A 25,274-nucleotide genomic window follows, 5' to 3' on the forward strand; every position below is an offset into this window, starting at 1 on the left:
CAAGAGCCCCTTCACTGCCAAGCTGGAGTCACGTCTAAGGCTGAGTGACCCTGGATAACGCTGAAAAATGGTTTGTTTACTCATTAAATGACTAACAGGGTGCCCCTATCTGTCTCTCTTAGCATGTTATGTGCTGTTCAACGAAGCAGAGATGCAGCAGGAGCGAAGCCACTGTGTTAGAAGCTCAGGGCTACGAACTGACTCCGCGGAAAGGGCACAAGAGCAGTGCCCACAGGGCCCGAGGTCAGCTGCCGGTCAGGAGCAGTACGTTTGTCTGCAATTACCAAGCGGCCTGTTGTTTCCAAATTCAGTTTAGTCTCTATGAAATGTTAGTTTTCCAGTAAGTCTATAGACGATAGATGATAGAATATGCACCTGTAAATGGGCATAACACAACAGAATGTAAATTATGGCTTTTTCAGATGCACGCTGTCCTGCCACCTTCCCTTCTGCATCTCATCTTTGCATTCATAAGCACTGATGAAAAAATGGAAAAAAAGATAGGTACAGACCACTTTTTATCCATTAGTAGGCACCCACTGACATACTACATACACTTTCTTGCAGGTCGCCATATATAAGCCTTTGCAGTCAGCTGGACATAGCTTGAGTGGGCTAAGATTACATCCAGGCAGTGACCAAACTATGGGCCCAGGTTCTTATTTACCTGTTTTTCCAGCAGGCCGCCAGGTTGCTCAGCTGGCTGCAGTGCATGCGTGGGGCTGGGAAACTCTAGTTGAGCCCACAGAAAGGCATCCACAACCTGAGGCATATTTCTCAAACTACTAGGCAAGAAGTCTGGACAAAACCCAAAGAAAAACCTCAATGGTCTACATCATCACAATAAAACCAGAGAACAAAGCTGAAAATAATACAACAGACCTTTGGTGGTGGACATCACTTACTCTAATCAGGCAAGATTGGCAGTGATATTACATTATTATATGACATTTGTTAACTGGACAAATAGAAATTATTTGTGGGATGGAGAAATCGATACACAGCCAGTGCTCTGGGGACAATAAGTGACAGTTTATTTAGAAGGCAGCTACTCTTAACGTTTCGTCAGGGTGCCGTGGCTGGGCAGGGGCTGGGCCGTGGTGGGGCTGGAGCCGGCACCGTTGCGGCGTCACGGAGCAGCAACTGACGGACCCAGGCTGGGCTGAAATGGGGGCTGGAGCTGGGCAGGGAGGGGATACCTGGGGGTGAGCAGGGACGGGGAGGGCTGGTGGTGCCCTCAGAGCCTGGACATCTTTTTTACCAGCTAATTTTTCTCTTAAATGTAAGCTCTTATATTTCACGATCAGTACCTCTGCACTTACAGCTTCTGGCAAGAAGCAGAAACATCAAAATAAAGTGAAAAAGGCTGTTTTCCTTGTGTTTCTGGTCAAATAAGAATTGGGAACTACAAATAGCTTTTCCAGTACATTTTTAACCCAACTTTGCAAGTTCAAGGTGTTAGAGTAAAACTTCAGGTATCCACACAAACTTTGGAGTGCTTCTCTGAACTGAACCCTACTTTTCTTTTGGTGTATATCACAGAGCTCACTAATAATCTGTGCATTTGTAGCCTTAAGTCTGAATGGTGCTTTACCTTCTTCAGCTTAAAGGAGGTCAGCCAGAAACACAGCAAGCACACACTGGAGCAGCCTGAAGGGAATTAGGACCATGCTGCCCATACGCCACTGTCTAAGCACGATTCCTCCCGTAGGGTTTTAACAGGAATCTTTTTCTAGCATTAAGTATTTCTAGGGTGAAATTCTCTGAGGATTGCCAAACCAAATGCCACTTAAACCTTTTTAAAACATAAAACATAAGGACACACAAAAAATATAGTCCAGGAATCTTCAGATGATGTGGGAACAATTCTGACTTGAAATACAAATACAATTTTCTCTAACCTCAGTGTCATGATTCAGCATTTCTAAAGTAAATAATTTACAATAACAAAAGTGAGAAACTAATGGGTTTGTGTGGGATCAAGGTAAAAATGAATTTGGCAATGTGAGGGAGATGAAAGGTAAATTACCATGAAAACAGGACATCTTGATCCTACCTTGAAGGAAAAGCTGAATCCTTCACCACAAAACCTAGTCTGAGTCATTGTTTAATGAACTGAACGTTGTTCAGAAAAGCTAAGCTCTGAGCTCTTTTTTCAGATGATAAAAACAGTGCTGATATTTTTATACTGAGTTATCAGTCTTGAAGAAGAGCCACAGAATTGTACTTCACCAAAACTCGTACCGAAGGGTAGAAATAGATCTGAAGGGGAACAAAAAAGATTCTCCGTGCTTTGTTTGCTTAACCCCCCAAAGCTCTTCTCTCCCTCCCACACTTGCACCCAAACCCGCTTGTGTGCTTCGCAGGAGTCGTGAGGCTTGTTCTCGGGGCTGCAGATTTTACAGTATGATTCAAAGAAAAGTAGAAACAGTTCTGCTCTCTCCTCGCGTTTGCCAGCTCTACTGACACTGAAGAAGAGAATGCCAACATAGCTTAAATCTCAGCAGAGTCCTTTGCGGAGCTGGCTCGGTGATGCTATCCACGTTTTACAGCTGGGGGAACACATCCAAAGGCAGGACCTCGACAATACCAGTGTGCTTGTACAAAACTGACTCAACTGCCCCCAAGTCAGCAAGATGAGCCCTGGCACAGGCAGTTCTCCTTTTCTGGCAGCAGAGTCCTGAAGACAGCAGAAAGACCCCCTGCCTACAGCCATCTCCCAGCAGTGCTAATGCTGCTGCTTCAGTATGGCTGTAGGGATTTTTACAGAAATTTTGTATGGGTGGGGCAAGCCAAAGTGCTTTGCCCAGGACCAGAGCACAGGAAAGGTAGCTAAATCTCTAGCTGCCTGCACGGTTAAGGATGTGTGTAGACAATTGGGCTGGGAGCTTGTCATCACCCCTTATGAGGAAAGTGAAAGGGGGAGGCCTCTTGGAGAGCATTAGCACTTTTATTGCAGAGAGATATTACAAAAGATTGCACAGTGGAACATGTTCCAGGACCAGGAGGGAACTCAACCCTAAATCTTTTGATTCTTTTTGCAGCTGGAAACATGTCACAGCAGGATCCACTGCAGGTCCTAATGCTAGAAAACAATGGAGATAAATGTGCAAGAAGCTTTTTCTCATACAAAAATACCATGACGTTGTTTTCAAACCACGCCTTTCCCTGACACTGGGAAAACAACTGGGACAGGCTCAGGGGTGAATAAATGTGGCATGTAAAATAAACGTGGAATTCAGTAGTCAACTGAAGACACATTTGGTATACATAGACGAGCTGAGCTGGAAATTATACTTCACTTCACCACTGTGATAAGCCTTTTTCTTATCCTTTGACTGGGCATTTTCAGTGTTTCTGACACAGATTTCCATGCTTGGATTGCAACATTTCAGATACCTGCAAATGTAAAACTCACAGAGAAACAGCCTGAGAGCTTGACTCCCTCACCTTGAACCTCCTTGGATGTGATCAGTGGTGTAGCCAGCCACTGATGTGTGAAAGCCAGCATTTGCTTGCTCACTCATTTGCTTTCAACCTCCACCCCCCCCCATAGCCATTGAAATGTTGCTTTTGGCAAGAACCGGGGCACAGGGGAGGGACAATTACCACGAGCGCTCATTGTTTGCAGAATGTTTTTCTTAATGCCTTAGAAAAAAAAAAGAAGGGTCAGGTTGAAAGGTCAGTCGACCTCTTTGTTTTCTTTGGAATGAGAGATTCAAACCCTTCAGAAAATGTTTTATTAGCTCTTCTGAATTTCACTTTCCGCAGAGGTTTTCTCTCCAGGCAATGTTGTTTAGAGGCACCAGCAAGGAGTGCCCAGACTCATCAGGCTGAAGGTGATTTAAGGAGAAGAATAAAAACTACAGCTTGGCTAAAGAAAAGCAATTCTTTGCTTCAAATTTTGTTATGGGGGAGGGGACACTTGGTGCAGAAGAAGGAGTTCAGGGAGTGAGTAAAGGGCTGTGGAGACCGTATGGGGTCAGCTTTACGTCAGCCCAGGTCAGCATCCACTGAAAGACTCCTCCATTTGACCCAATATCAGCTGTCTCACACCAGGAGTCTCTGTGGCTCTAATCTCATTTATAGCTAACAAATGTTTATATGACAAGCTAAAACAAAGCTATACTCTACATTTTGGCCTCTGAGGAGAGGTGCTGGGTACCACGGGCACTGCACTGTCTGGAGGAGACAGGGCGGCACTGAGCAGAGCAGGGCTCAGCCTGTGCCTCTGTGACTCCCTTCCTCCAAGTGGTAAACACAGAAAATGAGATTTCTCTCCTTTGTAAAGGGCTTTGAAACCTATTGACAAAGGGTACTCTTCAGAGCTGGAAACTATTATTGTTTTTCCTTTGGGGGCATTCAGTCCAGGACAGGTTTAGGATTCATCAGTAAGTGAAAATAAGAAATACCTATATTACCACTTACTATAGTATGTATGAAATAAAAGACCTCATTCCCTTCAGTTCAGTAACTTTACTGAACACTATATATTTGGTAAAGTGTGTTTTTGAAGCAATCCAGGCAGTTCCATTCATGGTAAGGGGCCTAAGAAAGCTTGATTTTGTCCTGATTTTTATTTTGACAGTTGCAGCCACTGACATGTAAAAGTCACAGGCTCCAAACAGAGATGTCCCTGCAGTTTTGGCCATCAGGATGGGAGGTGGGGGGTGTATGCACTGAGACTGAGTTCAGACTGGAGTCCTGCTGCCACGTGTGGATGAGAAGAGAGTGGTTTAGCATACAGGCTTCCTTCTTCAGAAGACACTGGGAAAGATAGCATTTTTCATCCGTACTTCTCAAAATGCTTCCCCAGGGGCAGCTGGCATCGCTTCCTCTCCACCTGTACTCTAGTACGTAAGCATGGATTCAGTGCCAGGTCTGCCCGAGGTTGCTAACATGTTTATAGCTTGCGGTGGAGATACCAGTTGCAAACACCGGCATGCCTGTGCGTTGCAATGGGCAGACAGACCCCTGTCAGAGATCCTGGGAACAGGTCTTAATGGGCTGGCACGTCTGCAAAGCCCAGCCAGCGCTAGGTGAAGATATGAGCTCGGTTCTTGGAAGCAGGACAACTGTGTCAGCAAGGTATCCATGCTGGCGTTAGCCCCGCTGATAAACCAGCTAATTAAAGTTGCTGCAGCACTCATCTAATTTGGCTCTTGGGCTCCTAAGCACCAAGGTTCTTCTGGCTTGGGCGATGGCTCAGGGGCTGCTTCATCATGGTCCGTAGAGCAATGCAGCCACCATTTCCTTGGCTGTGGGAACTGGGGGATGACTTTTACGAGCTGCCCACAGTCCTTTCCTATTTACAGCTCTTTCATTAATGGGTTTGAGTGACAACCTCTATCCAGCTCAGAAAGAGGACAGTTTAGCAATGGCTCCCCACAGGAGTCACCCGCACCCAGCACGAGCCGTTAGGAGGACTTTCCTTCCTCCACAGTCCCCTTGCCTCTGGTCCAACACCAGCTCAGGAGACAAGCGCAGATAAAGCTTTTTGTTACTGAAGCAAATTTTGCCCTCCCACCCCAAGCAGACCAGCCCTGGCTGCAGGGCCTGGCTGTCCCCTTGGCAGCAGCACCAAGCCCTGTTTTACCCAGGGTCACCAGCGGCTCTGGACGGTGGGGAGGACAGGGGTGGTGCACGCTTGTCCTGCCTCGTTTTGCCCGGACCGGCATTTTGGTTCGCTGCCTCGGCGTGCGACGACAATTCGATCCCGCAGAACAAGCCTGGCGTGGATCGCAGGGCGAGCTTTGGGGATAGGCGCTGCGTGTGCATGTGAGCTACAAAAACACAGTCCTGACCCTCTCTTCAGGCAGGGTAACCAACGCCCTGGCAGCTCCGCGAGCGCTTTGACTCTGTTACCTAATCTCCAGCTGTGGGCTCTGCTTCGTGCCAAGTCTCCTTTGGCTCTGTCTAGTAATAATCGCTTCTGGAGGCCAGCCAGGGCCTCCTGCCAGTTCCAGTCACACTCTGCTAATGCGAGAGGCAGAGTTTATTAATTCATCGCCAAGGCCCATTGTCTGGGACACTGCCTGGCTGTTTATTTACTCCAATATGGTCTGTATTTACTCAGACAGAGCAAGCGAGGGGACTTTGTTTAACTTTGCAAGACCTTCTGCTGGAGGAGACATGTGACCTTATGCAGAACTTCAGATAAATGTTCAGAGCTCGGGAAGGGCTTTTTTTTGTGTGTGGCCTCAAATAACACCAGTAGCCAGTATTGACAAACTGTAGCAAAGTGTAATAAAGGAAAGGAAAACATAATAGAGTTCTCATTTGAAATACATTTGCTAGTGTTTTGAAGATAAAAGGAGAAAAACAAGTGCGTACCCTAGACCTGAGGACACAAGATAGGGATCTGCGGCTCAGGGAAAGGGCTTTCCTTAGCGAAAGGGGCAAGTCGAGACACGCGAGCCTGCGGCTGCGCTCCCGCGGCGCTGCCCTCCCGGGGCTTGCAGGCGGCGAGCTCCGGTGACGGCGGGTGGGAAGAGGCTTCTTCAGCGGCCACGCTGTTACCTGATGGCAGTGTATTAGCTGCAATACGAAAGGGCGCACAAGGAGACCAGCTGTAAAGCCCAGGTTACACTCAGTATGTCTTTGTCAGCCAGGAGGTGATTTCTTTTCAGACGGTGCTGCTATACTGGCATTACCACTGGGGTGAATTTCTGCTGGAGTAAAGGGGTCTGCTGCTAATGCGATTTAAGCTGAAGATTAAATATTATGTTTTCCGCAACAATAAAGCCCATATAAGAAGTTCCTGCCTTCTCACCCTTGCTCTCACCTTTGCACTGTTCTCAGTCGGGCCTCGGTTTGTTGTGAAATCGTGCTGTACCCTGCGTCTCTGCAAGGATCTCAGTTCAGGAAAAAAAGACAGGCTTATGCCCCTAAAGCATATTGATAGTTGCTGGCCTGGCTAAAGCAGCGTTGTCTGGGGGTACAGGTATACTGGGTATGCTCTGTCCAGAGAAAGGCTACTGTATTATTTTAATTCTACTGGTAATTTAAAGTGGTCGAACTTGTTCACGGATGAGCCTGTGCAGACACACGTGTGCGTGTACATACGTGGATGCAGGTGGGTGCTTCTGGAGACAGCCCCTTTGTGCGTGGGGCTAGGGGAAAATACGGCCATCTGAACACTACATGCTCTTGTCTGGCTTATTTTAAGTCAGATCCTCTATGCTATTGTAACATGGTTTTGTATTTAATTTCCTGTGTTTGTAACTCAAGCCAACTTCCAGTGCTGCTTGTGTGAATGTTTGTTTGGGTTTCTCTGAGGGCCTTTCTTTTGTTGGAAAGTGTGAGGATTTTAACATAGCTGTTAACACCGCACTAAAAAGCCTGATCTTGTTTTCATTGGGGCGACTGCTAAAACGCCCTTCTGTTCGCAGTGGGAGCAGTGCTGGTTCCTGCCGTCCAGGGTCAGGGCTGTTTGCACGCTGGCTGTGCGTCTCTCTGGGGTAAGACACAGCCAGCCCCCCCTGCCCCCGGGAGAGATTTTGCACCCACTTTGCACCGATATGAAAGACCCATATATCTTCAGGGCAGCAACGAGTCAGCACTGCCCGGCAGAGCAGGTGCCTTTAGCTCATGCAGGTCCAGACGTTACGAGACGGCGGTTTCTGCCACACTCCCTTGCTGGAAATGCCCCGCACCTCTGCACTGCCGCCAGCCGCCCCAGGTCGTAGCCTCGGGCATCGCCACAAACCAACCCGACCCGCGTGGCTGTCAGGTCGGTGCTTCAGGTCTGCATGCCTTTTCTCTGGACCTGGCCAGCAAGACGTCTCTGAGTACGAATATGGTTGTCACATCCCTGCTGTGTCACGCCACCTCCCAGCTGGCGCGCACACTCCGCACAGGGACGATCAATCTCCCCGTGCCTGTGAAAGCCCCCGCAGGACACCACGCTGCCGAGGGGCATGTGGGGCTGGTGCTGGTGGCTGCCAGCCAACCTCGTGATGGCTCCGCTTCGCGTGATGCGATGGCGTCGACTTATACGCTGCGACACCGCAGCCGGCCGAGCCGCACGCTGCCTGCGGGGCTGGGTCTGCACCGCCGCTCCCAGGGCTGCCCCTTCTGCTGGGCCTCTTCCACAGCCAAAATGGTCGGTGCAGATACACACGGTGGCTGATAGGACTTGCTGGCTTACTGGAGAAATTACGAAACGGAGGGTGAAGAGAGGAATGCAACTGTTGGGGTACTACACATGGGATAGGTCCAAAATAGCAGTCAGGCACAGGGACAAGGTGCCGTCAGGCGGCTCGTGGGTGGTTTTGTGCCTCTGTGCAGAATGGCACAAGCTGCCTCCCACAGGATTTCCTTCTCAGGAGGAACCAGCAGCCTGTGTGGTGGAAGGGGAAAGATGCAGCAAAGAAAGGTTTGGGAACTTCTGGTCTCCTGGGCTGTTTGGTGGGAGGCACATTACACTTTGAGATGTGTTTCCCCAAAACACCTAGAAGTGAGAGGAGCAACTCTTAGAAGGTGGACACTTGGACTAGGCAGAGCCCAGTATTTTTCCATCATACATTGCCTTAGTCGTTGGTCCTTCGGAGAGTCCATGCTAGTGCTGTTGGTTTAACCAGAAGAGTGGCCTGATGTTGACAGTGAAGGGTCCCCATATATGTTTTCTGTACTCGTCCGTTTCAGTCCAGATTAGTTAACTTTTCCATGCTTTGGAGGCCTGGGGCTGGTATTTCTTGATGGCCTGTTCTGAGTAGCATGCAAATGCTAGAGGATGTGTAATCTTGTGTTGACCATTGGGCCTCATTTGTGTATTTTATTAGTTAATTTTTAAACACGGACCTAGAGCTCTGGATCCATTTTAAAATAATCCAAATTATAAATAAACAGACTGGCTAGCATGGTCTTGGAACAATAAATCAGGAGAAAAACAATTAAACACAACAGAAAAAAAATTGGTCTTGAGAGAAAACAGACACTGAAAGAAGAAAAGGCACACCAACATATATTCTAGAGGGAGAGGTAAAAATAGTACAAGACTGAAAGAAAAAGAAGGAATGCTAAAGAAACTTCACGTGTTAAAAAGAAAGAAAGGAGGATTGCATTCAGGCAATAAATCATGCAATATTTGCGTGTGCATCTCTATTAGACTTAATTGAAACAGATTCATCTTAAGGAAAATAAAAAAAATTAATACGCTGAGCAGCTCCTAATAATCACCTGCACTGCTTGTACCTACTAACCAAGCACAGTGTTACTACAAGAGCCTGTATGTACATCAGGTTAAATATTACACGCAGCTGAACTTAAGATGACTCTCTTTCCTGGGGAGGCAATGGTAGCTCCATCTGTGGCAGTGGAAGAGTAAAACAGCCAGCCAGCAACCCGGGGAACCACCTGCTGTCTGCCCCCTTCCTCTCACCTCTGCTCTGGCGTCGGAGGGGATGCTAGTAGCCCACGCCGCTTGCAGCAGATAGGGGAGGGAAGGGCAACAGTGGCTTTTCCTATGGCCATCTAATCTTTACTACCACTGAGTTTGGGCAAGGGTGTTTTGTTCTCACTTCAGGAAACACACTTAGCAGTGCAGCAGGCTATAATAATTTGTTGCCACTAGATTCGCTTATGGACCTGAAATGTCATACCTGCACACAGCCTATTTATTCTGGTACTGTCTCTCTGGCAGCAGTCTATACCCCTTCTTCTGGAAAATGCAAGAAATCTTTTGAAATAATCTGTGCTAGGAAAAACTGCTTCTTAATCCCCATTAGCAAGAGCTTGATTTATGCTCTTCATATCACATCCCTCCTCTAATTTAGTGTTAAAAGAAAATATTCTTGTACAGAGCCATCTAGTTTTGTTTACTCACACTGCATTCTTGTGCTCAGTAATGTGGCAGTGAGTTCCACAGATCGATTGCACATTGCGTCTAGAAAGTAAAGGCAGTGCTTAGACTTGCTTGCTCGGGTGTGAGTGAGCTGCAATCCCATTTCCCTTGTTAGCTGTTGTGGTGTCTTGCCAACACAAATACCACTGTGTCACCAGCATACCACCACACCAGCAGCGGAGTGGTAAAAATGGACTGCCACCAACAGCGCTAAAGGGAGCTAAGTCACCACTGTCCCTGCTGAGATACACACATTCACCACAGATTCGCTAACGCCATGCCAAAATCTAGATATTTTGCTAGGCCGATTGGGTCAGAATGCATGGGATATCTCTTGTTTGCTCTCTGTTTCCCCTACTAGGATCGGCATTTTCAAAGCCTCCATCAAGCTCCTTGTAAAAGAGCAAGACATACCTGGCTGCTGCTGCAGTTCCACCAGAAGCATTTGATGTAACATTTTCTGCAGGACAGACTATGACCCAGTGGCCATACGGGGCCTTAATTCACTAAACTCATCTGTCTGATTTAAGTAGGCTACACTACTGTGTCTTCCCTCAGTTTTCCATCCCTTCTCCTCTCACAGAAAAAAGGCTGAAACATCCAGCTGTACTGACCCCAAGAACAAGCCCAAGTCTTTAGGTACCTGCACCGTGTCCCAGAGCTCCAGGCTTGCCTAAAGGAACAGTTTAAATCTTCATGGCACATGCATGGGGTACAGCACATAACACACAGACTTTGCCCAGGACCCTAAAATAAGTAATCCTTCCCACTGATAGCACAAGGAATATACAGACCTCAACAAGAGCAATGAGTATTACTTGCATTTCCCAACCTTGGCTTCTCAGTACTGCAGAATGAGCTCTGCGCCGGGCTCAGAAACTGGGAGGGGGTTTAGGACCCTTTTCCAGCAGTTCGGAGCTTGTGAATCGCGAAGCCTTTCTGTATGCTGATCCCATAGCTAAACATGCTTTGAAGCATGTTCCTCTCTCCCTGTCTCATTTCCCTACCCCTCCTACACCTGGCCTGCACTCGCCTCGGTGGCTGTCAGCACGAGCACTGGCATCTCAGCGCTTTCACGCTGCAGTCGGGTGTTTCCACTCCACTGTCTGCAAAGGAGGAATTAGCTTCTCCCAGTTCCAGCTAAACAAAGCATTATCCCAAGGCGTTTCACCTGTAGGAATGGCCATTTCAGGTGAACACCACACTGTTGTGTGTCAGACCACACCTGACAGGGACATGAAACAGCCATGGCCAGCAAACCCAGTGGATTTCCTGTATCCTGGGCACCTCCCAAGCCAATGGCCCTGCAGCAAGCGGGGGAATTCTCTGCAGCAAGTGGGACACAGACAGATGTCTCCAGGGTGTCCCCAGGATGGAGGCAGTGCTTCAAGCTGGGGGAACAGCACCCCAGTATTGGCAAAGGGATCGCTAGGAACTAGACTCTGTGCTCTGAATGATAGGCCCTCAGCTGAAGTGTCAAAGCTTCAGTTTAGGTATTCCAGCTGAGTGCCTTAGAATAGATGGGATGAATCATGAATTAAATATCGTTTAAAAAACACTTTGGGATCCCTCCTGCATTGCAGGAAACTACATGGTATAGTTAGCTTTCCCAAATGTCCTGCCAACAAAACTGATAGGAGCAAACACACAAAGATTTGCTTATGTAATGTCTGCAAGTGTGAGGCTACCAAAGCACTTTGCAAGCCGAAGGGCAAAGGAAAGAGCCAGTCGGTGTACACAGGGCATTCATGGCTGCTTCCTTCTGAGAAGTAAAGGCCTGCCTGACGCAACACAGCACAGCATCTTGGAGTGTAGTGCAGTCATATCCCAAAGCATGAATGGCAGCTATTTGCAGCAAGGAACAGTCTCCACTTTATCATCTATGACAGACTGCTGATCATATCTGACCGTATATCCATGAGCCCCTCCGTCCAGTGCATTTAACACATTAAATAATTAGAACCAGAGGCTTTAGAGCAGGAGCAAATGTTCTCAGATACACAAGGTATGCCTATACTGTAGTCCAAAGGCATGACCAAAGGTTTTGTAGATGTGCGCAAACTAGCTTTAATTAGCTAACTCAGGTACTGATAATGTAGCACAGATTAACTGCTCAAATATTTACAGTTTTCAGGCCAGTTTTCCATGCTGTGCTCACTTCCTTATTGCTGGCTGTGGACTGCTCATCCTGGCAGACCTGCCCGGAGACTGTAGTCACACCATTTTCCTGAAGCAGAAGCGTATACTAAGTCTTTCACCTCTAACTCATGGATTCAAATCTACCATACCTTAGCATCAAGTACAAAATAATCTGGAAATTTCTGTCTACACACCACCACGCTGTTCCCCTTATGAATTTTTCCCCAAGTACACTCCATAAAGGCTTTGGGTGGTTTCCTGAACTGGGACCACAGACGGGCTGCTCTTCTGGTACCTGATGGCTCTGCCTTTGGCATGAGGCGTCTGATGCCTTCCATGAGTGCCGCGCGTGGCCAGCGCGCTGTGTGCAGAGGTACATGAAAGCTAAGGGGTGGTGCATCGAACACCGTCTGGCTGACTGAATTGCTGAAGTCATTCTTATGTTTGGCTGGACTCCGACAAGAGTCTCCCAAATTCACAGGAGAGTGACATAACATCATCAGCCAGGAGAAGACTGTTTGGGGAGCCACGTCAAAATCAGTAGCTGGGCGCTGGGTGTGCTGTTGGACACCGGCAGCACTAGTGTCCCCGCAGCTGGTAAGGACAGGGGTGCTGCAGGAGGTGAAGGCAGAGGGTGCCGCTCTGCAGGGGACAGTTGGTGAGGAAGTGGCTGCTGCTGGAGCAGTCACAGACTAAACCAGAATAATAAATAACTACTATAAAGGGTTGAACTGGGGACTCCAAGTACGTTTAACAGGGTAATGTTTGGAAATGAACAGCCCCTGGGAGCACTGAGTAAACAGGGCAGAAGGTTCAGTGACTTCACGTATCGGAGAGGCTGAAAATTGCACATTAAAGCCTGAGGAGGGGCCAGATACCTCTCCGTGCTGATAACAAACAAAGGCCACAGCGGCAGCACAAGCTTTCTGCTGGTAGGGACACGGCAGCAGGCCTTTCACAGCGGCCTCTGAGCACCTGCTATTGCTTTGCTGTATTGTGAGGAGGCAGCATCAGGGCTTATTTCTCTGCATTTCCAACTACCTTTGCTAAGGTTGCAACTACCTCCGTTTTCTTGCACAGGCAGCGAGAGGCAGTTATTTGCCGGGTCAGCTTTAGATCCCTGGCTTCTCCATGAATCTCTCACTGGGCTACTTCTATTCTCAAAGAGCCTTCTGAATAACAGATACAGTTTCAAGCCAAAAGGGAATTATGCTGTCCAGGCAGCTGTGGTTTATTTGTGTCAAGGTGGGGGCACTAATGTGTATTTGGCCATTCGGAATCACAGTTCTTTCAGCGTCTTCTAAATCTCAGCTTCATCATTCCTACAGAAACAGTGTCTGGTAACTATTCCAACAGCTTAACTATTAAACTGCTGGAATCACTTTCCTCTTTCCCTGTCTTTGGGTATGTAGTTTTCCCCCTCAACAGGTTAAAAAGTAAGCTTGCACATAATTCCCCCCACTCCAGGATCAATATGACAAAACTTACATTTTCATGTGGTAACAGACTTTGATGTTAAAAATTTTGGTGCAGGCTTACTTGCCTTTCAAAACTTGATGTTTCTATGCTGCTATCATTTCTCCAACTAATATTTCCTTCTGTTCTCTAAATTTTCTTTCCTTAAAGCCCTCATTTTGCAACTCTGCCAAGCTGTCTATATTTTCTTAAATTCTCATTTCCTCTGGCACTCACTTCTTGCTTATGGTTACAGTAACTGAAAAAAAAAAAGAAGAAAGATTTTGCACTGAGCCCAATTTCCAGTCTGTAATCTTCAGTTTTAATATTGCCTTACCACCCTCTTTATTCTCATGTTTCTGCTTGCTGCAAATTTACCTACTAGGTTTGGAAACCATTAATTCACTTCACTTTCAGAGCTGCTTGAAAAGAACTAAAGAAGAAACATCCTGGTCTTACTGCTTTTATTAATTTCTGTTAGCTGTACAAAATTTGTGCTTTGTTTTGTTCAGATGTTGCTGATCACCCAGGGGGTCCCATCTCTTCCCTCTTATGTCTCATTCTGTTGTTCACAGCATCGACATTTTAGTGTTACTCCATTCCTTACTTCCTTCTCTGCTCTGCTCTAATGTAAGTTGGGGGCAGGGGGTATCATCAACATGTAGGGCTAATTCCTGCAATGGCTGATGAGCTTTCTAGGAGGACTCATCACCTTTTAGCACATTGCCGAATTAGACATTCAGTGCACCAGGTCAGGCAGAAAGATATTTTGTGACTCAAGATTTTCTTGGGCTCCATGAGTATTACCTGCTCATCCAGGAAGAGGCAGAAAAACAGTATTAGAAAAAAAGCAATGAAAGTAGCACTCGTTCCTTACAGGGCATTGTAGTACTAACACCATGAATGAGGTGAATGACCAAAGATTTAATTTACAATAGCAGCAGGAGCATCAAATTCTGCCTTTAGTCCTAGAATCCCAACGTCCTTTTAGAAGTATTCCGAATCTTCACAACACTATGAAGAAATAAGTATTTTTCTGTCATTATTTACATGGACAGAGTGAGTCATCAAGACGTTAGGGCCCAGGCTTTCAAAACAAAGAGTTCATACTTTGGGCATTGAGTTCTCCATGTGCTTACCATAATTGCAGACCTAATCACAGTGAGGAAACACGTAAATGAGAGTCATAGTTATGGACGCTCCCGTCTCCCTGGAAACCCTGAGCTGGTGTCAGTGAGGGAGCAGGAAAGGACCTGAGCATTCAGCTCCCTCTGGCCCCACAAATGATCTGTGCTGTCTTAACTGATATAGTGCTAAAGTCAAGATCTGTAGAAGATGACTTTTGCTTGTATCAGTCTCTTCCAGCATGCAGGAAAGAACAGTAAGAGTACATTATTTTCCTATGAAAAGTAACAGGAGGAGCAAAAGCAAACTGGCTGCACAAAGCTGAGATTAGCTGTGGCAGTGCTGGGAGCAGAGAAAAACACCCTCAAAGGAGAGTGGAGAAAAAATGGTAGGAGATCATCATTTTTACACTTCACCTAAAACTGTAATTCCTTTCACATTAAAAATGCCTGGGATCCACAATGCACTTGCTTTAGACAAGGCAGCTTTCTCTCCCTGATGCCTAAAAGGTGCCTTAGTGAAAGGTAACTAGTCAGTGAAGCAACTCCAGAGAAATTCAGATTTGGGCTACAGGGAGGCGGAAGAACTGGAACTGGGTGAGCAATGCGTCAAAGATGAAATCCAGTGCAGGGGAAGAGGGGGAGGAGAAGCAGAGGAGAAAAAAATCCTAATTGCAAAATTGAAAGCCTGGTTTCCTAGGACCATCCAGAGCACCTGGGAAAAATAAGAAGCAGGAAATGACCAAGATGTAAACTTGGAGACCTCTGTGCAGAAAAGAGCAGGTGGCAAGAGACTGCAGAGTGCTGCAGTCAAAACGAGACCTTGCTGCCCCTTTGAAACCAAAGCATGTGAGGAATATCCCTTTGCTCCTGATATCGTTTGGATTTACATTATTGCTTGTTCTAGCAACTGAAACTGTAGAGCTGCTTGCTTTCAGCTCTTGCATTTTCACCTCTAGTGGGAGAAGTGGTGCTCATAAAACATGCTCCGGTTCTGTTTACTTTCTGTCAGAAAGAACTGCTTCTGTTGGGAAAGGCTATCCCAACCAGCCATCTCAAGTTCTTTCAATAAGCTTTTCTGATTGAGAAGTATTAAGAAACAGGCCTCAAAGTCAGAGGTAAATCAAACTGCTCTGCATAAATGCGAAGGGCATGCAGTTTTGTCTCCATTTTAATATCTTGTGCTCTGGTGATGAAGGAGCTGATTCTGGTTTTCAGTTTTACATATATTTGTCATCTTGCTGACTTGAACTGTTTCGGAAAGAAGGAAATTCCATGATCCAGGCAGGGAATTGCTTCGCAATAGCATCTGCTTTCAGAGACAAAGCAGGAAATCCCTTTAGGGTTGGGTTAGGAAAAGATGGTCAAGCACAAAGAGAAGACAAACATACCCGGCAAAGACCCCCAGGATGAATCCTTCTTGGCTACAAGCCTAAAACACAATACTGTGCTCTGATGAAGATCTATTACTCTATGAACATATTACATTTGAAGTTTTCCAAGTCAAGCACCCTCAAGCCACTTTCCTCTAACTTCATGGTTTTTTCTATATATATACTCAGTGCACTGCAAAGAAAGAGCACAGTCACAACAGACAAGAGACTTGGGAGAGCACTTGTGAGCAAATCGCAGGAGATGCCAGTGGGTGCTGAAGTGCGCTCTCCTGGGGAGAAACGCCTCGGTGGCGCTCGCGGGGGCAGCTGTAGCAGCTATGCAGGGCTCCTGCAGAGAAGGCCAGGTTTCTGGAAGATTCATGACTCTTGATGGGGAGTGAAAGCTTTTGATAACTCTATAGGAACTTGGCCTCTGTGCATTTTCCCCTCTCTCTCTCTCTGGATACAGTCTTGGCAGCTGCTCTGAGTCTATTTTAAACAAAGCCAGTGATTTCTGGAGAGATGGAAAACACATGAAGGGCACAATGAAAAACAAGCAGAAAACCTGACTGCAGGATAGAGGGAAACGAGAATGATAACGAATGCTGCTTCCTCCTCTGACAGGGAGGCAGGAGGAAGTCCCCTTCACTGCACACCGCCGCTCCTGGGTTTCTCACTACGCTGCCATCGCGGGTCCTGCACAGAACTGAAAGGTTTTCCCTGCTCAGCTGCTCTCCTCTTGCTGGCGATCCATACTGCGTGTCCCTTGCCCTGCACGCCCAGATGCTGCTGGCTGCAAGAGATGGCAATCATGACAGAAAAGGGGAGCAGGAGTCACCCACAGTGGTGCAAAGGCCAGGCCTGTGACACAAACTCATGATACCAAAACAAAAATAAATTATCTACGTAGAGTACAATTATGGTCAAAGCCATATATCTGACCTAGGGCCAAGAAAGGGCTGTTTATAACTGTCAGTATGTATTTAGGGAGATGAACCTTTAATTTCTGTATGCATGAAGCATTTTAATTTTTGACCCAAAAGCCTCCTTTACTGTTGAAAAGCTTGGTAACAAGGCCTTGGTCACTTAGGACAGGTGGGATATTTGTGCAAGCCTGTTTAGTAAGCTCAGTTTAAGACATTATGTATGTGTATAGTGCAACCAGTGGGACGTGCCCTTGGCAAGCAAACTGTCCAGGGCTATGTCCCTCCTGTCCCTGACATAAAGTGCTCCCAGGTTCCTCCTCACTGTACCTGGTGTCCCAGTACAATTCAACCCAAGCTTCGGCTGCCTAAAAATCCCTGCCCACCTGCCCTTGGAGCAAGCAGCGTGTACAAAGAGCCCTGTACACTCTTTTCTGCCCCATGTCCTCTGCACAAGGGCAGGTAGGGAAGCTGGAGGCAGGAGAGACCACCAGCTGGCCCCAGGGCAAGGGAGAGCATCCTCCGAGGCTTGCCTCCTCTCGGCTGGGAGCCCCAGGGCTGTGGGCTGCGCCCGGGCACCAGCGTACAGCTTCAACAAGCAAATAACATGAACAAGCAACAAATACGGCCTCATATCTGTCTTTAAGTCCTGTCTACACAGTCCATATGATCAACTCTCTGTTGCTTTCCTTACACCCTGAATGCTGTTCTTACATGTTGGGTAATGTTTGCACTGTAACCTCTCTGGGACAGAGAGGCTATCTTTACTTTGTTTTGGAAGGCACCCAGCTCACTCTCAAGCACTCAACAAGCAGTCAAGAAATGATTCAGATGGAGAAACAGAAATACAACTTGTCCAGGCTTGACAGAATTTCTTTATTGGTTGCCTGTCCAAATCAACTTAGGCTGGCAATGACCAAAAGTAATGACTGTCTGGAGAGTGTTCAGTGGTCCCCAAAAGCAGTTGTTTTGTTATTTCAGTGCAATTCTTTCAGGGGATGTCCACATTACAAAAGCTCCTATCCCATCTGCTACTGGTTGGTATTCTTAGAGGCCATCCCAAAAGACAGTTCAGGGACTGAATAAACATGAAAACTTTTGAGACAGGAGTAGAAGAAGGATAAGATATATTAGGTTTGGCAACACTATAACCTACCCAAGTTTAAAAATCATGAGTCAGGCTCAAGCCCCCCCCCCCCCCCACACACACACACTAGAAAATTCTTTAAAAAAATACTTTTTCTTTTTCGTTCTGCCTTCCCATTTCCAGTTCTACCTGCCCTCTTCTAGGGACCCTGTCAGTTTGCTAGCATGGCCAGTGCTCCAGAATTTGTTGTAAGTGTCACAGCTTTGTTGAAAATTGAGCATCAGAAGTCTCCCTGCTATTCTTGGCTCTGGGAGCAGATTGTGGTCTAGTGGTTACAAGCATCATGGCCAGCTGAAACACACCCATATTTGGGTCATCTGCAAGACATGAACCACGAATGTCTGGTTACAAGAGCATGAATTTCCAACCTTAGGGCTTACAAATCAGATGCTAGTGCAGAAGTAGGAACAAGGTCAAATTGCTTCATGAAATTTTCTTGCTAAAGGGTGACAACATGGTTTGTAGAAGGTCCTAATTTGGCATTTCCTTTGAAAAAGCTATGTAGCAAGTAGCTGAGATGTAACTTTGTGTAATAGAAAGCTGGGTTTAGTTCCAAGCTTTGCTTGAAGTGTTCTCAGTGCTCCTAGCTGTGAAGTGTCATGTTAACCCTCCAAACCCTTAATATATGGCTCTGCTTGCTGAAAGATGTCATGGGCAGCGTAGAGCCTGTTAATGAAGCTACTGCCTGACAAGGTTCTGCCTAGGCCTACCTCTTTCAACAATTGTTTTCCTGAGCTGTGGGAAGGTAGAGCTTTTCGTATCATCTTGAAAATTCCTGCAGCAAGGGACAAAAGCACATTCTTTAGGAGAGCTGACAACATTGGGGTAGCGCAAGGAGGGCTGCACTTGAGCTGTCTGTGCTGTGTTTACCTGAAAATATACAGAAATTTCCATACTTTTCACTGAGGTCCCAACTCATCACTAAGTTTAAAAAAAATTATGGTACCAAAAAGATAGTGCACTTTTCCTTATGTGTTTTCAGGGCACAGATTCTAAAACAAGCATGTGATGACCCATTTTTAAACCCACTGAAGACATGTTTTTACTCTTTACAGAGCACTCATTTCTCTAGTTCGTCTGATAAACATACAGAAAAGTGTTGAACTTTTCAGTATGACCAATTAATCACTAGTTGGCAAGATGAGGAAGTGTTCTGGATGTGTACCAACTCAAAAATATGAGACATTAGAAATCATATCTTATTGCAGACAAAGAAGTGCAATGCACAGAAGTAACGTCCCTTTATAGACCCTGTGTCTATTTTGAGACTAACAAGACACACTACCCTATTTCACGCAATGATGAATAAGTAGAAGCATAGAGACATAAAGGGAAGTTAGCATCCTAACCTTGAACTCTGTGACACCCAACTTTTAGGCGCCCAGCCACTCCATCAACTCTACCAATCTGAACTGGGGACCTGAATGGTTCCTCAAGCAACATAAGCAGTAGATGGCTAAAAGCAGAGTCCCAAGGCTGGCATCCTAAGCAGGGAGCCAGCCTGGAGGGCTGCTGAGGCATTAAGAAAGTGAGGACAGTGTCCAGTGAAACATTTTGTAGGATCTGAGTATCTCGCAAGGGAGCCTCCCTCAGCTCAGCATTCAAAGACTTGAGCCCTCAAATCCAATTAATATTAAGCTTTAACTGGAACATGGAATTTACATTCACCTCTCCTGCTTTTTCTAGTCTAAGGCCAGAGAGAGTCATATTTGCTCTCTTTCCCTTACCTCTGGCCCCCAAATATCTAAGTGTTATAGCTTTGGTAGGAGAAATTCAGAACAGCACAGTCATGTGCAGATCACTCTTCTGGGAGCAGAGGACCTAGGCTCAGATCCCTTCTGACAACAGAACAACATCTGAATGAGTGCTCACATCTGAGTTATTGGGTAATAAGCAGGGAAGAAAGAAAAAAAAAAATCTCACCACCCTCCATCTTTCAGGAACCCTAGTTTGGTGACATGCCTGGAAGCCCTGTGCATCCCATCAGGTATCCCAGAAGAGGCAGGCAGAGGAGCACCTGCTTGCTAGCTTTCACAAGACACAGGCATGAGATGGTTCCTGAGATGTTCAGCACCTTTGGAACAATTTTAGGCATTTAGGGAACTGGAATGTGAAAAGTGCTTTCAGGATGAGGCAGCAGGTTAGTAAGACTGTGAATACGGACTTCAAGGTCAAAAGGGACAGCTAAGCACCTATGCCTCTTGCTGGATCTAATCCTGTGTCTTACATTACAAGTCAGATAAGAACCAGGAATAATAATTCCCTACCTCCATCTTCCTCGTTTCTCTGTTGCAACCACCCCACTAAAGTGCCAAATTAGTTGAATGACTCCAAGCACCCCTTCCTTTAGCTAAAGATCACAACCCAGTGGGATATTAGCAAAAGTAAGCCACTGCTAACATGCCTGGGCTGGGTCGAAACAGGGGCTAGGGCAGGGGAGGAGGCCCAGGGGTGGGCAGGGATGGGGAAGGCTGTCAGTGCCCTCAGGCCTCGGACAAGAGGGCTGTTCTTGATGTTACATAATCATACATGCTTTTTTTAATTGGTTTATAGAACTTCTTAGAGCTGCTTCAGTTCTTCTTTTTCAAAGGGCAAGTGGATCGCTGCAGTGGGAGTGAGGATGGCTTTGTTTCTGTGGGTGAGGCTACCTGAAGAAAAAGTTCCTAGTTCAGGTATAAGCGTAAGGATCACATAATGTCGCGTCAGAATAACAGCTAACATCACAAAGTGTTTCTTTTTCAAGTCCCTGACTGATTAAATGGTCATTCATGCCTAGGCACAACTCAAGGAAGTGTTTGCTTTCCCCAGCTATCTGCTCCCAAGGACCATGACCCAGGTTCATAATGGAAAAAAAAGGGAGGAAGATGGCCTGGGGTGACTCCAGGATCGCTCACCTCCTCACGGTCTAGCTTCATAGCTAGTGGCTGAAATGGCAGCGTGGAGGCCCCCTTGGGGCATGGCAGTGTGGTTTGTCCCTGCGGCCAGCTGTCCTCGCCGGGCCCCTGCCAGCCCTGCTGGGGGACCCAGTGCCAGTAGGCAGGGGGGGCCGGGTGCTGCCAGAAGTCTCTGCTTCCTGGAAATTATTCTGAGTTAATGGGTCTTGTTTTCCATTTCTTGACCCTTGCTGAAGTCTTCTGCAGTCCCAAGCAGAAAGTGGGCCCAGTGGAAGGGCTCAGTGCAACACTAGCCTGGCCTTGCTGTGCCTCCCCGGCTCCAGGGACATACATTGGCACACAGGGGAACAGCAGCGCTTACCCCGAAGTTGCAAATACATTGACGTCAATAGGTGTTTTTGCTGAGAAAGTCAATGAGCTCTGGAGTGCATTAGGTATAGAAATGACTTTGGTATAGTCTCCTTGCAAAGTGACACAAGGACATATAACTAGGGTATGGGAATATAATTAAGAGAGAAAGAAGTTAGGATGGATAGTGGGGAAAGACCTTTGGTCAGTGAGGTTTGTTAGAAGGTACAACAGTCCCCTGAGGGGAATAGCAGAAAGGCATTCGCTTGGGATATTTAAAATTAGACTAATGAAAGTGGTAGCAAATATACTATAGGGGATATGCTTGCACTGACAGGCAAAATGAACTCTGCAACCTAACCCTGTCAGAGGGGCTCCTGTGAGAGCACCAAGGAAAGCGAGCGAGTTTGCTGTTCCTCAGAGGAGCCCCAGGATCCTGCGCGAAGGGCAGCCAGGCCGAGAGCACAGGCAAGCTGCCTCCACCAGAACTGGAAATTTGCAGCAGGGTCACAGAGGAGGAGCTCGAGGAACATACTGCAAGCCTGCTCTCAAAACCTGCCCCACAGCACTGTTTGCTTTAGCACTTGCCAAATTATGAAAGGAAAGTGGAAGCACAGCAGGCGCCTGTAGGTAGAGCAGGCAGGCACAGGGGGAAGAGCCATGCGCTTCCCCCAGGCTTGCTCTGCCTCCGGTGGTACCTGCTGAGCCTGGCTGGGAGAGCAGCAGCTCCTCACGAACTGCACCTTGCTCCTGGCACGTTCTTCACCTGCTACTGTTTGTACAGAAATAGACCTGACTTCAGCCTGACAGCTTATTTCAACTATTTACAAGAAAATTAACAAGATGTTCCACATTATAAAATGTTAACAGTTTTCCTGCCCCTTTCTCTCATGTTCCCAAATCAGTCATCAGCTCATGCCGCTTCCTACATGTTCCCCACGGGAAGAGGCAGCCTTTTGACCAGCCCCGCTTTGTGGTCTTAGGAGTAACGCTGATTGCAAAGAGGTCCAAAAATGGAAATTTCTCACAGTCATGGGTGATCCCACTAGCCTACATCTACACATGCTTTACCTGCTGCTGGGATGCAGAAGACTCCTATTTCAGGCCTATTATTCTGACCAGCGCCAAGTTAAAGTAAGCCCCAGGCACCATATCTGTTCCCTTGCTGCCTCAGACTGAGTTCAGATGGCCCAGTACTACAGTGGGCTGTTGCAATGAATCATCTACAGTAAATTAAGAAGGTGGCGAAGGAAAACGATTGAAACAAGCTATTTCTTTGCAGAATCCCATTAGCCATTTCCGGCTATTTAATTCTGTTCAAATTTTTGCAAAAACTCATAATGCTATAAAAAGTCAAGACTCATTGTTCACTTATTAAAAGCTAATTGTCTCCATGAAGCATAGTTTCATGACTGTTGCTGTCGTGATTTGAACAGCAGACGTAAACAGGGTCATCTCCAGCCATAGTGGGTGGATGTTTAGTTTATAGCACTGAGGTTAAGAGTGAAAGCGTGTGACTAAGAGCAGAAAACAGAGGAGCCTTTGTATACATCAGGAGCCCTGAGGCAAAACACAGAGAAGGAGAATGCTGACACAGACTTTAATGGAGAAAGAAAAGAGTCCATTATAAATGGTACAGAGAACACAATTCATTTAAGAGAAATCAAGATCTAAAGGACTTCTATAGGGGAATATGAATATTGACATCAGTGTTACATCTGTCAGTTTGTTGTCTGACTCTCTGCATGTATTAGAGTACTACGTACCATGTCAGGTGGAAGACAACTCTCTGCAAGAAATTATCATCCACTCTTTATTAGATTCTTGCTGGAAGTAGGTGTCTTCTCATTCAAACCTTTGAACAGGAACCAGCAATATGCACAATGAAGCAATTGCATTTCTTGCATTTTAACACCAATCTCCCAAAACACTCAGAAAATACCTTCAGGACTCTTCTTTCGCAACCCCCCTCTCTCCATAAATAGAGAAGGCTAGAGGCAGGGGGGAAAGGAATGAGGTTGGATTATTTCTGAATTATTCAGGTATAGAAGTGCAATGAGAAAGCTGGTTGGTGGAGCTGCTTCCAAGCTTGCATATACGTCGTGGTGACTAAGAACCAGCACGCTTACTTGCACCATGAAGCAACAGTACGAGTGCTTGAAAACATTCCCCAAACTGTGTACTACAGCGGCTTCTAAACTTCAGCAGCCAGAGTCATGGAAACAGAGTGCTTTGTGCAGTAGCTTGCGCAACTGAAGAACTTTTTCATCCTCAGAGTGCTTTACTGTTTTTAACGAGACAGGCTGAGCAGTTCTTGATAAACATTTTTTCCTTGAAGCAGTAATCCTACTTAAACTTTTTACCTTGTCTCTATAGCAGACTGCTACGAAGTTACTAGCAAAATTCATGTTATCTTAAAGTGCTAGTCATGTTATTATGCGAGGCAGGGGACACATTGTGAATGCTCCATCATGTTGCCGTGAAAGGTACCATAGCTGGAAATAAACTCAAAATCCCATGTTAGTATGGAGAGTGCTTAGGATTTCAAGAAGAAAACTCCTTCTCTGCAGTTCTTTAAGGGATCCAGTTTCTTCAAACCAAAATAATTATATGTATTTAATGTCTCATGTAACAGGAATGTTTCGGCTGTAGCGTTTCATCCTGATGCCTAACCCTGACAGTCTTTCCGTGCACCCTCCTGTCCATTTTCCCACAGCTGTACAACAACAGGTTGTGGTATGTCTAAATCAGAGACCGAAGTCTAATCTTCTAGGAGATCACAGAAGAAGAAAAGCAGTCCATATATCTGTACACTTGCCTCTGTTTTGAACAAGGTGCAATGTTTTCTGCTGCTTTGGCACATACTTCTGGGGTAGCTGTACGAACAGTTAATTTTTAAAAGCCATTCTTTTCTTTGATACAAGAATTGCTAAAGCTTTTCAGAGTGTCAGTTTAATTAAGGGTGAGAATTTAACCACTGGAGAATCAGGAAATTCAGAGCCAGCTCTCCCACCCATCTAAGTCAATCTCACTTCTGTCCCCTTGTATCAGTGTGTTACAACAGGCTCTTTCATGGTCTCATGATACTGGCCAGGGGACACACTTTTCAGTAGATCTAATACAATGAAAAGAAAAACTGTCTTTTTCCCCCTGTGGTCTTAGATGCACATGCGGCTTTTCATACCACACACATCATGTGTTTTTGGAATGAAAGACCCTTTTGTAACATGCACACACCAACAGAGGCAACTTAACATCGAGTAGGCTTGTTAACTCAGTTTCCTAAAGACTCCAGATGAAAATTGTACCAACATCACATGAGCAGTGTTCGTTGGGGGAATTTGACCAACTATATTATAAATATTTTCTGATACTCACATCTCCATTCCTGCCCTACCTGGGTAATTACCATTACTTAATGGAGATATTTTTTTTCCTCCCCTGTACTAACACAGTAAAACCGAAGGAGAGGCCAAAAAAACATGCATCTCGCTATCACTTAGGATGGCCAAGACATCCTCAGTTTTGCACCTGAGGGAGTCATTACCACTTTACACAGCCCTTTGAGCCTTTACACAGCCACCTTTGTCCACTGCCTTTAAGTCAGAAGACCAGCAAGAACTGTATCTTCTTGGTAAGATTACCAAACAATGACTGTCTTTATCATGAAGGCCTGAGCACTTTTCACTGTACTTGCTAGGCACAAGCTGGCATTGCTCAAAGGTTACACTTTACAAAGTTGAAGGATGCATGGAGATAAAAATTTTCAACCTCCTGATTTGAAGCAGGAAGTTAACTGTGTAGTTTCAACTAGCAGCAGTCCTTTGCCCAAGGGTGGGAATATTTGCCTTGAAAGAGTATTTCATAACTCAAATGAATTATGCCCAAGGATAGTAGTCCAATCTGGAAGGAAACTCTTGTCTTTGTTGCAGGGCTTGGTATTAGGGTACACATACAAGGATCTACCACATATTTTCAAAGTTGAACAACCAAAGTTGTATCACTGATTTGGATGAACTCCAGAACT

General features: G+C 46.2%; 1 protein-coding gene across 2 annotated transcripts in view; it reads right to left on the minus strand.

The window, feature by feature from the left end:
- Positions 1–25,274, minus strand: part of BMF (Bcl2 modifying factor) — a 69,626-nt gene that overhangs the window by 19,375 nt on the left and 24,977 nt on the right. The window lies entirely within an intron of this gene.

The sequence above is a fragment of the Dromaius novaehollandiae genome, chromosome 5 (assembly GCF_036370855.1).
Source record: "Dromaius novaehollandiae isolate bDroNov1 chromosome 5, bDroNov1.hap1, whole genome shotgun sequence".
In the NCBI taxonomy this organism is placed as follows: Eukaryota; Metazoa; Chordata; class Aves; order Casuariiformes; family Dromaiidae; genus Dromaius; species Dromaius novaehollandiae.